Source organism: Pteronotus mesoamericanus, unplaced genomic scaffold, assembly GCF_021234165.1.
Source record: "Pteronotus mesoamericanus isolate MK-2021 breed Mesoamerican mustached bat unplaced genomic scaffold, CSHL_Meso_final scaffold_54, whole genome shotgun sequence".
NCBI classification, from domain to species: domain Eukaryota; kingdom Metazoa; phylum Chordata; class Mammalia; order Chiroptera; family Mormoopidae; genus Pteronotus; species Pteronotus mesoamericanus.
In genome coordinates this window covers 644,408-660,852 of record NW_026555321.1, presented here as the reverse complement: position 1 = coordinate 660,852, position 16,445 = coordinate 644,408, and the positions used below count along the sequence as shown (strand labels likewise).

Below are 16,445 nucleotides of genomic sequence, written 5' to 3'. Positions count from 1 at the left end.
GGTATTTCATTGCCCCAGAGAGCGGCCCCCCCTGACCTTTCCAGGATGCACCCTCTGTGGGGGCTGCATGTGTTGTGACCCCATCACGGTAGGCTGGTTTTCCTCTTTCTGAACTTCTTAAAAATGGAAACATATGAAAGGTATTCTTTTATGTCTGGCTTCTGCTCAATGTTATGCCTGTGAGATTCTTCCATGATGTCACATGGACCAGTAGTTTATTCATTTTTATTGCTGAGTGGTCTTTTGTCAGAAGAAATGCCTGTTTTTTTCTTCTCTTTTTTCATTTTCTTGTTAATGGGCATTTGGGCAATTTCTAGGGTTTGTTTACTATGATCAAAGCAGCTCTATCTTTCGGGGACATAGGCAGTCTTTTCCCCGGGGTACATACCTAGGAGCAACACTGCTGGTCCACATGGCCATTGTCTGTTCACTGTGTATTAGAAACCACCAGACAGCTTCCGTGGGGCTGTGCGGTGCCTTCTCATGGGTGTGCTGGTCCCGGGCCAGGCGGGTGGCGGGCCCACCCGGCAACCGGACCAAAGCGGCCTGAAGGGGCTGTGTGAGCATCCTCATTCCAGATGCAGGTCACCAGGACCCCAGCTTGAACTAGTTTAAATCTGAAGAGGGGACTCACTGGCTGAGGAGTCCAGTGTGGGCGGGGGCCGGTGCCTAGAGCCGGGGACTCTCCCTCCCTTTTCTATCAGGTTTGCTTCCCTTTCCCTGCAGCTGACCGTCTCCCAGACTGGTCGTCTCCACGTGGCTGAGGCATGACCCCCAACAGCCTGGGTCCCCTCCTGACAGCTTTGCAAACATGTGCTGTCTTCCCACCAAATATAAAAGTGCTGAAAATTAAAACCACCCAAGAAGCCCTTTTTAAACTCTTCGGATTGGTGAATATTTAAAAGTCTGATGGCATTCTCTATTGATAGGGTCATGGGTAAATAGACAGTTTCATACACTGCAAGTGAGAGCCAAAATATGGTATTTTATATCTGTCTCATTTTTTTTTTATGCTGGAAATATGCAGTCCTAACAGGAATTATGTAATCAACAGGAATTATGTAATCACTTGTTCTCTTTCTCTCTGCCCCTCTCTGTCGATCCATCTATCTATGTATTCATCAATCAATTAATACAGATACATTTCTTTATGAATAGCTTATCAATGTTATTTCAACTTTCCCTGGAGTCTCATAGGTGCAGGCACTGCAGGACCACACCCTCAGGCTGGACCGGGGTGGCAACAGAAGACCCTCAGTCAACACATTAGAGCATCCAGGACGGGTCCTAATCTAAGGGCTGAGCCCCGGATTGGGGATCCTGGTGCTGTCCCTGACTGCATACAAGGCTCTGGGACAGTCATCTAATGTTCCCTGCCTTCTGTCCACACCTGTGTAAAATGGACATGGGAGTCCTCTTTCTTCCCTTCAACCCAGTGTGGCGGGGTACAATGAGCAGGCCGGTGGATGCAGGACCTTTTGCATAGGTAGGAAAGCGCCCAGTGAGGAAGGCAGCAGCCCCTAGGCGCCTGCGAAAAGGTTGCAAAGGGCACGGAGCATCGGTTGTTTTCAGGGAATCATTTTCTAGCTCCTTAATTTCCATAAGCACATTTTTCTCATTTGATGTGCATGAGACCACTCTTGAGTTTACAAAATTTGTGCTGCTACTTTATTACTAAAAAAAACCCATACCTCTCACTCACTGGCCCCCACCCCCATCTGACTGTGAAAACCTCAGGAAGAATAGAGAAAATAAGGGGAGAAGTCCTTTATTGCTTCATCAGGATTCCATTACCCTGTGGACTCTCGTATTTCCCCATCTTATGCATTTTAAGTTAAGGAGAAAGATGGGCTAAGAAATAGCATTTTGACACGTTAGGATGTTCTGAATATGGACATATGGTAGCCTGAGTGGTAGGAGCCAAGATAATTTTCCTTCTTGAAGGAGAGTCCAATGACAGCAAAGTGAAGAGAGCATTAGTCAGAAGCATTGAGTGCTAAAGGAAAAAGAACTCAGCCTTAAAAAATGTATTTAAATGTAAGCAATGCTTTCCAACCACGCTCAGTACTAATCCCAGGTCAGGTCTTCAGCTGAAAGGAAGAACAGCATAGCACAGCCTGAGAATGTAGTTTAGTGACACTGGTTCGTTTAAATAGAGCTGAAAGGCTGGCCAAGACATTCACAATTCTCAGGACACATCGAGTAAAACCCACAGATAAAAATTTTAAGTAACTTGTTTTGGATGCTATTCAGGAAGATAATTTAAAATTCTCTTTATGAAATCACATCCCAAAATAATCCAATGATAGTTAATGCTCATTTTATTTTACCATATAAAATATATAATCTTTTCTACCTCCCATTAACAAGAATAATATTATTGTAGCTTCTAGACTGATTAGTTTTCAGTAGAATATATCTTTCTATTTCATTAAATGCATATAAAAAGTTAGACCATATTTCATCTCATTAGGAGATGCATTTCCAATTATATTCAACTTTTTATGTTTAAAAAGTCACCAAAATTGGTAACTTTTTTGCAGTTTTGTTAGGTGTTGTGATAATTCAATTCAGAAGCATTTAAAAAAAAATACAGAGAGCTTTAAGGTCACAAGAATCAAATACATTTTTTAATGTACTAAAATATATATTTAATGTTTCTTAAATGTATAATGGGCTGATCAGTAAAAGATTTTCAAATTTTAAGTGTTAAATTATGTTAAAGGTTTGTGAAGGAAGTAGGAAAGAAATATAAATTCCAGGAGAAAAGCAAAAGCAGTAAAATGTCTCAACAGTGCGGAAGAGCTTATTCATGTATTTTAAATTGGGTGGTGAACATGAGATTATTACGAGTTCCAGGTTCCCTTTAATATTTTAAAAGGCTGATAGTTTCATGTTTAAATGTCAACATTTGCAGAAAATTATATCCCTTGCAATCACTAAACTTAGGAAAACTTTTACACATGAACTTAAAAATAGGTGATGGGGTGTTTTGTTCTTCAAAAGCGTTGGCGCTGTGCGCGCGAGCGAAGATGGGAAGACCGCTGACCCGTGCAGGGCCGCGGTGGCAAAGGCGGAGGTGCTGTCTTCTTCCTGGTGCACCGTCCCCATCTCTCCAGTCCGTGAACAGCCTGACCAGGGGGCTCCATCTGCCGGGGCAGCCTGCCCACAGAATTACTCCTTCCTCTTCAGCCAACTGTCTGTTTAAAAGAATAACAGTTAAAAAAAATCCCAACATATCAGTTTGTTATTGCCACAAGTATATTGCATTAAAAAATAACCAGAGAAAACTCAGTGGCGTACAACAATAAACATTTATTCCAGGTCATGAATCTGTGGGTTGGCTGGCAGTTCTGCTAACCTTGCGCATTTTCTGTTGATATTAACTGGGCTCACACGTGCGTTTGCACTCCCGGGGTTGGCTTGTCTTTCCTCCACGTGATCTCCCATCCTCCAGCAGGTTGGTTTGGGCTTATTTTTGTGGTAGCTAGGCAGGGTGCTCAGGTGGAGAAAAAGCACACAAGGCCACCCAAAGGCCTTGCTCAACTCTGGAACTCCATCCCTTTCTCCGCATCTCATTGGCCAAAGCAAATCACAAGCTCACCGAGATTCAAGGGGAGGGGAAGTAGTCTCCACCTCTTGATGGGAGGAGCAGCAAAGTCACACTGCAAAGAAGCAAATATATGAGCCGAGGCAGAGAATTGGGGCCATGTTTGCAATGACTCTATAACAAATAATTATGACGTAGGTCCTTGTAATGAACCAGATGCTTTCATTAGATGCTTCAAATGGGTGAATGCATTTGTTTCTTGAAAAGGTGCAGAATCTATCTTTATGTGTCCTATTATTTCTTCCTGCCCCTCCTTTTCTCTCACAGGTACATGGAAAGCTACTCTTTTTCCCACTAATGAGGCAGAATCAAAGACTTAAGGAAACTGCAGGCCACAGTGACCAACAGGATACGTGCAGCCGACTAAGGCTTCCTGCTCCCCAAACCAGGTACAACTGGGGCTGGTGCGCTGGGGAGGAAGAGGCCGCCTGCGGGGGAAGGTGCAGGGGGACTGTGAATGCTCAGAGTGAGGGGCAGAAGAAGGCCCTCCTGTCTTTAGGATGAGGAATGGGGTAGAACTGGGAGGGCGCTGTACCCACTTCTCCCTAAGTGTGGACGCCCCCTCATCTGAGGCTGGAAAATAATCCACCAGGACCCCCTGATGCCCCTCTGGACAGAGGTTGGGGAATTTGAACTACTTGCATGGGATGGGGCATCAAGGTCCCTTACACCTTGACCAAGATTGAACAGAATGGAACCACGTGGTGATTTCCTTATGAGTCAGGAGAGATGCAGACAGACTGTCACTGTATGACTGGCTGTTGTCATCTGAGCACTTTTTATGGGCCAAGCACTGGGCTAAGTGCTGAATGTTGCCTCATTTAAGCTCATAACCCTGGGCAAGAATAATTTAGGTTGTATGATGGTTACTGGTCTCAATTAGCACTCCAGGTGAGCTCCTTTATGTTTGGAGAGAAAAAGCAGGAAGGGAGAGAGGAGGTGGAGAGAGAAGGAGGAAAGGGAAGAGGAGGAGGACAGGAGAAAGGAGAGGGAGAAAAGGAAACAAAGCATGTCTTCCTTTCCAAGAAACAAATCTTTCCTTAATCCTCATTGGTTCAGTGTAGGTCATGGTCACGTGCCCATGCCTAGTCCAATAACTGTGTACCCGGAGAACGCCAAGTGCTGATTAGCTTAGGCCTGAGCTGCTGAATCAATCACTTGCAGGGGAAATGAAGTTACTAAAATTGGCTGAGACTAATCAGGGTCTTCCTCTGAAGGTAGGGTCAATTTTTCACTACCCAGTGGGGAGGGGTGGAATGGAATTGGCAGAGGCGAATATTCACTCTATCTACTACCTATGTGCTCTTATTTGCCTCATGTTGCAGAAGAAAAAGCTGAAACTTAGGGGAGAGAAGGGGAGAGATCTGTGGGGTAGTGTCAAGGACTTTCTATAGCCAGCAGATGACTGTGTTCAAGATCCAGTCCTTTCAATTGCTCATGGGGAGCCTGGGAAACTCACTTCACAGTTCTGGTCTTTGGTCCATCTCTCCATCCCCTGCCTTTACTCAAAGTGGCTTATCTCCATGGTTCTTTCTGGTGTTGATGTTCTGTGACTGAGACTCTAGGACCTGTTCAAGCTCACAAGTCCAGTAAGCAGAAGTGCTCTGAGCCAGAATTTGGTCAAATGGTTACACCCAGCTCTAGGAAGGCTGGGACATGTAGTCTCTAGTCGTGTGGCTAGAATCTGGGGTGATTTTGTGAAGAATAGATGTTGCAAGAAGCACTTTGACACAGAGAACTGATCTATCGCCTTACCTTGCATAACATATGCCATTGTAGCAGATCTGAAGAGTTAAAATATTAACACATTCTGGTTACTTATTCATGAATTTCCCACAAAAGCAATTAATAATTTTTTATTCCAAGATACAACACGCAGAGGAAAAATATTTTGAAATTTTAATTGAAGTATCTTCATTCCTACTAATTCATTTTAATCTATGGTCCTTCCCCCGCTAAAATGAGCTGACGAGGCAGGGGCTTATCTCCTGGGGAGCAGACTGAGAAGTGGAGATAGGAGTGAGCCAGTGCTCAGCTTTGGGTTTTAAAACAAACTTTTGAAGCTCGTGGCAGAGGCTGTAACTCTGAGAGATAAGACTTTCGAAATCCTAGTCTACTTGCACACCAGCAGCCCAACGTTGATACCCTAAACAATAGTTTCCGAAGGAGTGTGGGATGGTGAACGAATTTGTTGTCCCACCCCAAAGGAAGTAAGATCTACAGGAGGGGTGGGGAGGGGAGAGCCAGAGAGCTGCAGGGAGAGCAACAGAGAAGAGTGCTGGGGTGGCCTCTGAGCAGGGACCTACGCCCCCTGCCCCACCCCAGGGCAGACCTGGCCTCAGGAGGACCCCAGGGAGGGTTACAGGGCAGGGCGGTGGAGCCAGATCACCCAGTGTGCATCCCGGTCTCACCATTACTGCCAGTGACTATCTCTGTCTGCATTTCCTCTTCCGTAAGATAGAGATAATAATAATAATGTCTACTTTGTGCTGTTATTGTGAGGACTCAGTGAATAAGAACATATAGAACACTTAGAACAGAGCTAGGTACATAATAAGCACCCAGTACATCTCTTGTTATTAATATCTGAGAGGAGAGGGATCTGTGTAGAGTTTCATTTTGTCTCTAAAGAAAATATAGTATCAACACTTTCACATTTTTACAGTTACATGCGATTCAGACATTTATATCCAAGAGTTTAAAATAGTGTACTAAGTAAATACTACTCGAAGTGTATATAACTCTTGGATTACCTAAATAGGTAAGGAGGACGCAGAAATTCTTACAAACTCTGAGAAAATGCGAGATTTAAAATTTGTAATTCATGTCTGATGATACACCTTGTAGAAATTCTAGACTTAATTTCACAAAGATTAAGTAAATTAACATTCAAAGATGCACCCAGTTCTCATAAGCAGTCTCAGCATACCTGTCACCTGCCAATAACATTTCCAAGTTGACAGGCACAGTGTCCCATCCATCTTTGGATACCTGCAGGTCCACTGGCTTGAGAGATTAGGAAGAAACTGTACTCCCATAAAATTTTCTGGAAACACACTTTGAGGGGAAGAGTTCCACAGCGCGGGTCTCGTGTAGACCATTTGAAGAGGACTGGCTTCATCTTGTCTTGAAATTGCCATGGTGTCGGGAGTCCACTCAACTGGGAATAAGGGACACGGTTTGCGGGGTAATCCTGGGGCCGTGCGTGGAGTGGCTAGACCTTTCTTAGTAGTGCTGTCATCCTTTTCCTCTGTGCTACACACACCCATGTGCGCACACAAGCACACACTCTACACTCCAACAGGAAACACAGTTTTCTCCCAAAGCATCTGCTCAGGTTGCCATAGTAACCCTTGTAGCCAAGTTCCCAGCTGAACAAGTTTTACAAGACAGCAGGCTGTTTTCCTGCACTGCTCTCTCTGGAAGAGCAGCGCCTGGATGGGGCTAAGGTGGCTCAGAGAGTGGTCTGCAGTGCAGGCGGTGGGGAGAGGCTCCCAGAAGACCCCGGACCAACCCCAGCCACAGCCGCGACAGAGGCAGACTGTCCATGTCCTGAGAGTGATGTACCGAGGGAGGTTCTGATTGTGTGCGGTGCCTCTTCCTGGGCACCCCTGCAGGGTGCAGGGTTCCAGGAGGCCGGACTGGCCCTGTGCGGACCCTCCACTGCTGGGACCCACCTGCCTACCTGCACACACTGCTCTCCTTCGACTTTATGGCTGGCAGGACTTGAACAGACAGACATTTTCCATCTTCTCCTTTTCAAAAAATCGAAACAAAAACTATGATTGAATTCACGGCAAAAACTAGACCAGTGTTTCTTATGGTTGTTTCTTCTCAAGGCCTATTTGCTGCCAGCTGCCTGGGGCTGATTTAAACCAATGGTCAGCCCCTCGCTGATTCTGTGAACAGGACCCCCGAGTGTGGGGACTGGGTGTGGGGTCTAGAACAAGGTCAAGGTAAAGGAGTTCACTAGGGAAGGTGTGCCTGCAACAGCCTCCTCATGCCAGACCAAGGGCCAGAAATCTATTGAAGTCCTGTTTAGGGACAGGTAGCAGTATCACCTAAGAAGCTACAAGTTCACAGGAAGGAGAACGCTCTGCAGGTTTAACAAAGTCACTTCTCTCAATGGCCCATTGGAAACTGGTAACAAGTTAGCAAATGCAGGGAAGATCTTGTGTCTGTCTGATGGAGAAACTATATACACTTTGGGATGAGCCTACGAGATATCTGAGGAACATTTATAGCTTTTCTTAGAAAGTTAAAAGAAATTGGAAATAAATAAAATAAGCTTTCTACTCAAGAGGCTAGGAAAAAATAGCAAGGTAAACCCAATGATCTTAAGAAATGGATTAAAATCTTGGCTCTGCTATTTATATTGCTTAAGAGACTTTGAGGCAAGTTTCTGCACCTCTCTAAAGCTCAATTTCTTCAACTGAAAAATGGCTGTGAGTCACATGAGATGCCATACGCCAAATGCTTTGTTAATGGTATAAAATGTTATTATGAATAATGCTTAGAGACATGGAAATGTATGACACATATAATGCCATTTTTTTGTAAAAGAAAACATAGCATGATAGAAAAACTTGGGCAGATAGCTACTGAGATGTTACAATCAGTATCTATGGCAGTATTTCTCAACTTTTAAAAAATTATTACCCCACCATCCTTGGAGCCTGTTCAAAAATCCTTAAATTATTTTTAATTTTTTTTATTGTCCAAATACATTTGTTTCCATTTTCCCACCACCGCTTTCCTGTGCCCCACCCACCCCCACCTCCCGCCCTCAACCCTTCCCCCCTTTGGCTTTGTCCACGGGTCCTTTATACACGTTCCTTGACTTGACCTTCCCCTTTTTCCTTTGTTTCCCCCTTTCTTGTTTTTTCCCTAATTTTGCTTCCCAGTGAAATTTTAATGCTACAGATATACTGAATATTTATCTGTTCATGTATTGTATGGATAAATAGCTGTATCTTATGTACACGAACAGGGAGTTTTTCTCCGAATAAGAACCAATTTTGGGGCCCTCCGGGGCCACACTGTCCCTGTTGAGTGTTGAGGAAAGAATGCCCAAACTTGCAGAAAGCTTTGTAAGCGCTTATTGGAGCCAAGTTTGAGGACATGCCCGGAGAATGGCTGTTTTCCAGCTTATTTTATACATTTAGAATCTAAGGAGAAAAATGCAAGGCAAGCTACATGAACTCTTTAGTGGTCAGCCTAAGGAGGCGGGAGAAGATAAAGGGGGGAAGTCTCTAGGAACGGGTAAAAAGCAAAGTGGAGAGACACGTGCTCTCTCTACCCTGGTGGGCATGGGGGCAGTGATGACACGGTACCCGGGGATGGCAGGCGGGCCACAAGGTAACACAGCGGGAATGTCAAGGTCTTGTGTCCGGGGAAGGGAATAACTCTGACATTTTGAAAGCATGTTTTTCTAGATACTTTAGAACAATGGACAGGGCTCCCTTAAGGTCAAGACTGACCTTCGCTGAGGAAGTGATGGGCCTGGGAAGTGACTGCTCACCAGGGCCTGTCCAGTTAGGAGTTTATGATCAGATGATCCTGTGGGGTTACTTTTGGTCTCCAAGTTTGTAAGGAAGGCTGTTGGGCCCCCATCAGCTTGTCAGGTTTATTACGTAGCTTCTTGTGCGTTCGCATGAGAATGAATGGCCTATGGGTGCTGGAAACACAACAGATTCTCCTTTGTCCTTCTTTTGTATTTTCCTTTACTTCTCTCCCTTATTTCTTGTCTTCGTTTCCTCTTCCTTCTTCTTTTTCTTCTTCTTCTTCCAATGAACATGAATTCCTTGTGTAATTTAAAGTATAGTAGTGATTTAAAAAAAAAAAAAAAAGATGGGTGATAAATTTACTGGACACGTCCAGGCCCTTTTTTATGAGTTAGAAGTTAATACAGGCGAAAGGGTCAGAGCAGCCGGAATCAGACTGCCTGAATTTGAGTCCTGACACCGTCTGACATTTGTGTGACTTGGAGCACGCTGCCTCCCCTCTCCAAGCTTCAGCTCACTCACCTTCAGAACAAGGATACTTACTGAGTCCCTCCCTGAAAGTGGCTGATGTTAAACCTCATTCAGGCCATGCTGGTGGATGCTAACCTGTTTCCAAGGCAGGAAATGCATGGAGCTGGGCCTCCCGGATAAAATGCCTTAACCTGCAGAAGCTGCTCTCACAGCGAGAATTTTAGACACCACAGCAAAAGAGGGGACTCGTCTCTTCTGCATCCAATCACGTGGGCCTTTCTCTGCCTACTGCTCTCCCACCCTCCCTCAGCCTTAATTAAAAACCAACTAATTCTTCTGTTACAGTAACAATGAGTGAAGCGATAACTGATTTGTTTTCCCAAGTTAATTCTCCTTGTGGGAAGCTGAGAGAACATTATTTATCAGAGTGGCAGACAGAGTGTTAAAAATGGAAACATCTTTCCAAGACATATGCCAGGTTCGGAAAATGATGGGCCTAATATTTCAGCATTTGAAGGCTCCTTGGAGGTCTGCTTTGTTCACCGCAGTGTCCCCAGCGCTCAGGATGACGCTGGCTCATACGGGACACTCTGTAATTACTGGTTGAATGGGTGAGTGGAGTTAGTATCACCAAGATCTCACTCTTGACACGTTTCAGCTCTTGCTTACCTGAAATAGTTATGAGCAAAAGCAAGAATTTAATTGGTTTTGACATCCCATTCGATCTTGAATGTATTTTCTGCTGTTGGCAATTCAGAAAGGACAGGTTTACCTTTTTATGCACAGTCAAAACGAATGCACTCCTCCAATATCTTCCTGATTGCCAGTGATAAAATGCATCTGGAGAATGAAAAGTGGATATTTCCAAGGTAGGGTCCAAAGTCTTTTTTTTTTTTTAAGGGAAATATGACCATGTCCTGCGATATGACATTACCCTAGGGATAAATACGTATGAAATGATGAACTCATGGAATTTTTTATATTTTAAGGTAAATATTTGACTCTGTCATACATATTTTTCCTGATGCATAAGACTCAAGAAAATTTACCCAACTTCAAACTGGTACCCAGAGGAGAGAGGATGAGACATATCTTTTTCAAGGTACTTTTAGCGCCTTGCAATTACACTTTATTTCTCATTTTGCACATCTTAAGGCTTATTCTGAAGAATTATCAAATGGAAACGAAATACAGTTGTATGCCATCAATGGGGAACATTTTGCAACACACAAGTCAGCACCTTCTCAATTTCTATTCTCAGCCAAAACCTCTAGAGAAAGAAAGAGGGAGGGGGTGGAAGCGGGGGAGGGGGCAGTTGCTATGCCTTCTTTCCTGTGTGCCATCTCTGATGGGTGAGATTCAGTCATTCTTCTATTTTTGTGACTCGATTTTTCGGACCTGCAAATTGCTGCCACCAGCTGTGTTTGGGCCTTTGCTCCAGGCACTCGTAGGGTGTGACTTAGGAACTATTTCCAGTCCTGAGGGGATCATTTAGCACCCTGTCCCCCACCAGGGTCTGCTGCTCTGTGCTCAAGAATTACAGACTTTCAGAACTGGGTGGTAAATAAAAAAACCAACAAAAACCCCGCAAGGGACAGTCTAGTCCGCTGGAACCAAGCGGAACCGAGCAGCAAAACCTGTCCCACTGAAAGTTTTTCTGGTAGCTGTGGCAGAGGACACTGGTGCCCCATGCGCACCCTGCCAAGTCCCCTTCCCACTCTGAGGGGCCCTTTCATTCCCAATGGTGGGCACCGCAGCTGGGCCCGTGGAGCCCGCTTTGCCCACACTGGTGGAATACCGGAAGGTTCTGGAAACCTATTTCCTTCTGAAGGGGTCCCTCCCAATAATTTGTCAGTACAGGAGGAGGAGAGCCCAGGGCAGCTCTGGGGTGTAAGTTACACTCTAGAGCTCTCTGGGGGATCAGGCCGGGACCACTCCTGATGATGAGGTTTTCCTCGGCTTTCTCTCCTGCTGCTTCAACTCATGAGTTTCCCCTGGGGGCATGTCCTTAATAAATCGCTAGCACACACCACTGTTCATCTCAGGGTGTCTTCTGGGGAGCCCAGCCAAAGACAGAAGCCTGGCCTATGACAATGGAGGTGCTATGAGTGAAGCGTGGGAGGGAATTGTCAGACCACTACTGTGTCTGACGTTCATTCTTTCTCCTTCCTTAGTCTGCTTTCCAAGAGAGAGAATTGAAGGCCAGGGTGGTGGAAGGGAGGGGGAGGGGAAAACTGGGAATTACAAAGGCTCCAAGTAGGAAGTGCCCTTAAACATGTAGAGAAACACTTTACCGGTTCAGGAAGTCTGTTCGCAGCAGCAGATGTTGCTGGCTCTGAAGCGATGTCATCTGTGCCTCCCCGGAGGTCATCGGTCACGCCGGTTGAGTTTCTGATCACCCTGGTGCCTTCTTCCCTTGCGCCCCTGCTCCTCTGGGCTGCAGGGCTTCCTGGGCTGCAGAAGTTACAGCCAGGACACAGCCAGGTGCACATGGTGGAGAGTTAGGTCCCAAGATCAGCCCTCACACCCAGACAGTTGGGCGCTGGTGGCCAAATAGCTGTCTTTAGCCTTCGGTCGGTCAGTTTTGAGGTTTGTGTTCTCTGCCATCTCTCAGAGGTTCTTGCCCACGGTCGTCAACTTCTCATTAGGCTGTCTGTTCTAGGCTTTTCTTTCTCTCTTATCTCCTTTCCTTGCTCCCTCACAGTTTCCTCAGATGACCTTCCAAACAGCTACCTGCTCTCAGGTCTTTGTCTCAGAGTCAGCTTTTGGCAGAAGCTGAAGCAAGACGCCCAGCTGGGAAGAGACCCAGCCAGAGTCTGAACTCAAGGTCCAGTGTGGAGGAAAGGACGTTGCCAAGAGCCAGGGCTGTGCATGTGCCTGGGGGGCCGGGGGGAGAAGGAGCTAGGGGTACAGGGTGTTCCAACTGAACTCAGTCCTAGCCTGGTAGTGGGAGTGTTCTCAGGAAATGAAGGCAGACACCCAGCAGGGATGGGCAGTCAAAGTCTTGGTCAGGGGAAGGTCACTGTCTGTGCAGCAAGACGAAGCCCTGATGCGACCAGGGGGTGGCCCTGAGTGTCTCACGCTCCCCTGCTTTGATCCAGGCTCACGGTCGAGCTGGTGTTGAGACCTCCTGGCCCTGTGCAGAGCAGGCTTGAAAATGGGGGGCACCTAGCACCCTGGGATGATGGCTTTTCAAAGGGCTGTCAGCTGGGTAGGTAGCTCCTCCAGGATGGGAAGGAGTATGGGCAGCGGGTTTGAGAGTCAAGAACAGAAGCTCTGAGGAGCTATAAAGACACTGAGACACTTTTCACCTATTGAATTTGACTTTGTGGCCTTGTTGAGGGTAGGTCAATACTCTGTGGCCTCTGGAAGCTTCTTTTTACACAGGTTAGTATTAAAGTAACCACTAGTGAGACATGAACACCGACCCATCGGAATGGCCCTTGTGTAAGTGACCAGCAGACCCTCCCACTGCGTCCTCCTTGAGCACTGGTCTTGCTCAGGGTAAAATGGGGTCAGCCTCCAAAGCGAGGCTGGCCGCATTCACAGGCAGTGGGAGAATCTACGTGAGGTGAAAGCTTCCTGGGTGCCCAGGAAGTTGCCACCTCTCCCCTCTGCAAGTTACAGGCACGGTTGCAGCCATGTGGCCAAGTTATCCAGAGTCGTTGTCCTTTTTTTGAATCCTTTCACTCATACCCGGGAGGGCAGAGCGGGGCGAGGGGAGGAGGATCTAGCTGGACTCCTCAGTGTCGCCGTGCACAAGACGCAGGTTCCTTACATTTCCTTAGGTCTCCGTTTTCTTATCTGTTGTGCATGTGCATGTGCATGAATGAGTGCGTGTATACATGCGTGAAGACAAGAGTAAGGCAAGCAAGGTGAGTAGGTCGCAGAATTGGAGGCGCTCGCTCTTGCATTTGCACAGACCGGTGGGTGTGTGCCTCCTTAGGTTTTGCATCCTAGACTCTTAGCTTGCCTCCCCGTAGTCCTGGCACTGGTGTGGGTATGTGTGTATGACAGTGTGTACTCGGAGAGAGAGGCAGGGGAGGGGCCCTACGCTCTAACAATAACGCTGCTGTCACTTGGGGAATGTTTACTGTGGGCTGAACACTGTCTGAAGTGCTTTTCTTGCTCTATTGCCTCAATCCTCATAACAACCCTATGTGGTGGATATTCTTCCTCCTTTACAGATATGGAAACTGAGGCTCAGCTAGAAAGAGATAGAACTGGGGTTTGAGCCTTGACCATTTGATGTCAGATTCTGAGCACAACCTCCGAAGCACACAGACCCTCAGCACATTGCGTTTCTGAGGTAACTGTGGATTCAGGTCCTCACACAGGATGCAACCCACCTGCCAGTCTTCAAGGAGAAGCCGAGTGCCAAATTATAAACTGACACAACAGAGCAATAAGGAGTGAATGATTATGTTTCAAAAGGATTCTCCAGTTTATGAAGTCATTTCCCCAGCAGCGAGCTCTCCCTGGGTACTGAGTCAGGTTGGAATTTGAAGTGCAGTTGCTTCGTAGGATTTGATTCATAACCTCCCCTATCGCTCATTTAAAGCAACAGGGAGGATTTGTATTTATGGATCGCTTTCGAGAAGTCTAGAATCCTTCGCCCCCTCCTGCCGCGTTCTCCGACTGTCCGTGCGGGAGTTCAATCCCTATCTCACAGACGGGAGAAGGGGCACAGAGAGATGGAAGGACCAGACCCCTGGCATTGCAGGAGGGCGAAGCTGCGCCTGACACACACGGCCCTGCACTCGAGGCCTCTCTGCGGTGCCTTCACTCACCTGGGCCTGGAGGAGGGAGACACCTCATTTAAAAAAGTTCCCGGCGAGTCCACACAGCCCGTGTAGGGCAGCTGCCTGGTCCTATTAAACTCCCCAGACAGTGATTTCTCTAGTAGCCAAAGGGCATTTGTTTCTTACCCATTTTCACACAGCCCTTCGCCTATGTACCTTTTCACAGAGCCTTGATAAGAGGCATGGAGGAAGCTTGGTGTCTTCAGTGAAGACCTGCGGGAGAAAGTGAGCCTTTATGGGCCAGCCGTGAACCAGCCAGGAATCTCAACGTGTCCTCACATACCTGGGGAAACCACAGGGCTCCAGCTGGTGTGGGAATTCTCAGGAGGCTTGGAGAGCTGCTCCCCGTCAATGGTTGTGGGGTTAGGGACTCACTCCAGGGGCCAGTTTACACCCTCACTGGCACCTCACCTTCTGGGCAGCCGTTGCTGTGGATGGCTTAAAACAGTGCCTGCATGTTCATCCCGACAGGCGCGCACCTTCTTCACAAAGGCTTGGCAGCATCCTTGTTGAATAAGAAAGTATATTGGAGAGGGGAAGAGGGCAGGGGGTAATGGGGAAAAGAAGGGGAAGGTCAAGTCAAAGAACATGTATAAAGGCCCCACGGACAAAGCCAAAGTGGGGAAGGATGGAGTGGGGGCGGGAGGTGGGGGAGTGGGGCAGGGGAAAGTGATGGCGGAAAAATGGAGACAAACGTATTTGGACAATAAAAAAATTAAAAAATGATTTTAAAAAAAGAAAGTAGATTGGAGGAGGGGCAGATGTGTGAAAAGGGGCATCTTTCCTGTTGTTAATGAATCTGCTCAAGCCCCAGACCCGGCTGAGGTGGGTGCTGCCATTATTCTTACATAAGCTTTGTGATCAGCTGCAAATCAGGGGCTCCCCCTCGCTGGTAGACCTTGACTTTCATTAAGGCTGAGCGTAATCGGTGGCCATAGGTAGAGCATCCTCTGTTTTATGGGATTCTTCCCAAAGTCATGTCCCACAGCCCTTATGTATTCTTATTTTGTGTGTGTTTCTATAGATTCAGCTTCGTTCCACAGTGGAATTGAGTTGACATGCAACAGGAACACATACAATAAGATGGTAAAATATAGCTTAGAGTAAAAATTCAGGTCCAGGGAAGTACAAACAATCACTTTCTTTCCTTCTCCTTTCTCTTTCCCATTTTGTGGATTTCTAAAAGTAGGCCTCCCTTATTTTATTGTTTTGTTTTTGTTTTTGCTTTTTTTTTTACAATCAGGGTATAAATGAAATAGATGAGCAAAAATGTCGATAAGAGCTACTGATAAGACAGGAACAAGAAGGAAAGGAATCTGCTCTGAGGGCCATGAGTCTGTCCATGTAGATGATGAAAACCCACCTCAGTCCTGGCTCAGAACTTCAGAACAGCCCAGGCAGGAAGGGGGAAGGAGACATTTCTTTCTTATCACCAGAGAGAACGTGATCTGTTTCTTGAGGGAAGGAAGGTGTTAGTACTTGACTCTGAGGAATTTCTCAGGTACAAAATTCCAGAGGAATCTTGCCTTCTTGGGTAGACAGTAGATTCCCAGAGCAATTCTTTGGAGGCTTGTGGGTGGTGGGAGGGTGGGGACAAGATCAGCCTTCTGGTGGCCTGGCTTCACTTGGAGATGTCGGAATCCGTGAAGAAATTCTGGCTTGCTTCCATGAAGGTCTGTCATTCTGACGGCCCTGGGTTAGAAGCCACATCCCCAGAGAGGCCCTGGCGGGCAGGGAGTGGAGACTCAGAAAGGGAAGGAGGGGTCTGAACAAGGCTGGTCAGCTCTGTCTTCACGTCCAAACCTAGAAATGCCACTAGTGCAAAAGAAAGGTTGCTGGATCTCAGGGGTCAGCATAGAAACTGGGAGAAAACCCTAGGAACAGTGAAGTGGGGGGAGGTGGGATACCGGTGTGGTGTAACAGTGGCAGAGCTGGGGCCTTGGGTGGCTTTCCAGCTTGCCTTTTCTTTCCCTCATTGCCTAGGCTGGATGATGGTCCAATGGGTAAGTCTTCTGCAATGCAAGAAGCAGGGGGGACGTCCCAGAGAGCCATCAGGGC

At 46.7% G+C, this 16,445-nt stretch overlaps 1 long non-coding RNA gene across 2 annotated transcripts; it reads left to right on the top strand.

Annotated features, from left to right (window-relative positions):
* The first annotated feature begins 3,669 nt into the window (after positions 1–3,669).
* On the top strand, positions 3,670–14,529 carry LOC129061081 (uncharacterized). Of its 2 annotated transcripts, XR_008528063.1 has the most exons (4): positions 3,670–3,744; positions 3,878–3,999; positions 10,575–10,687; positions 13,773–14,529. It is a non-coding gene; the product is annotated as an uncharacterized LOC129061081 (long non-coding RNA). The 2 variants fall into 2 exon arrangements; XR_008528062.1 differs by lacking the exon at positions 10,575–10,687.
* Positions 14,530–16,445: the final 1,916 nt, after the last annotated feature.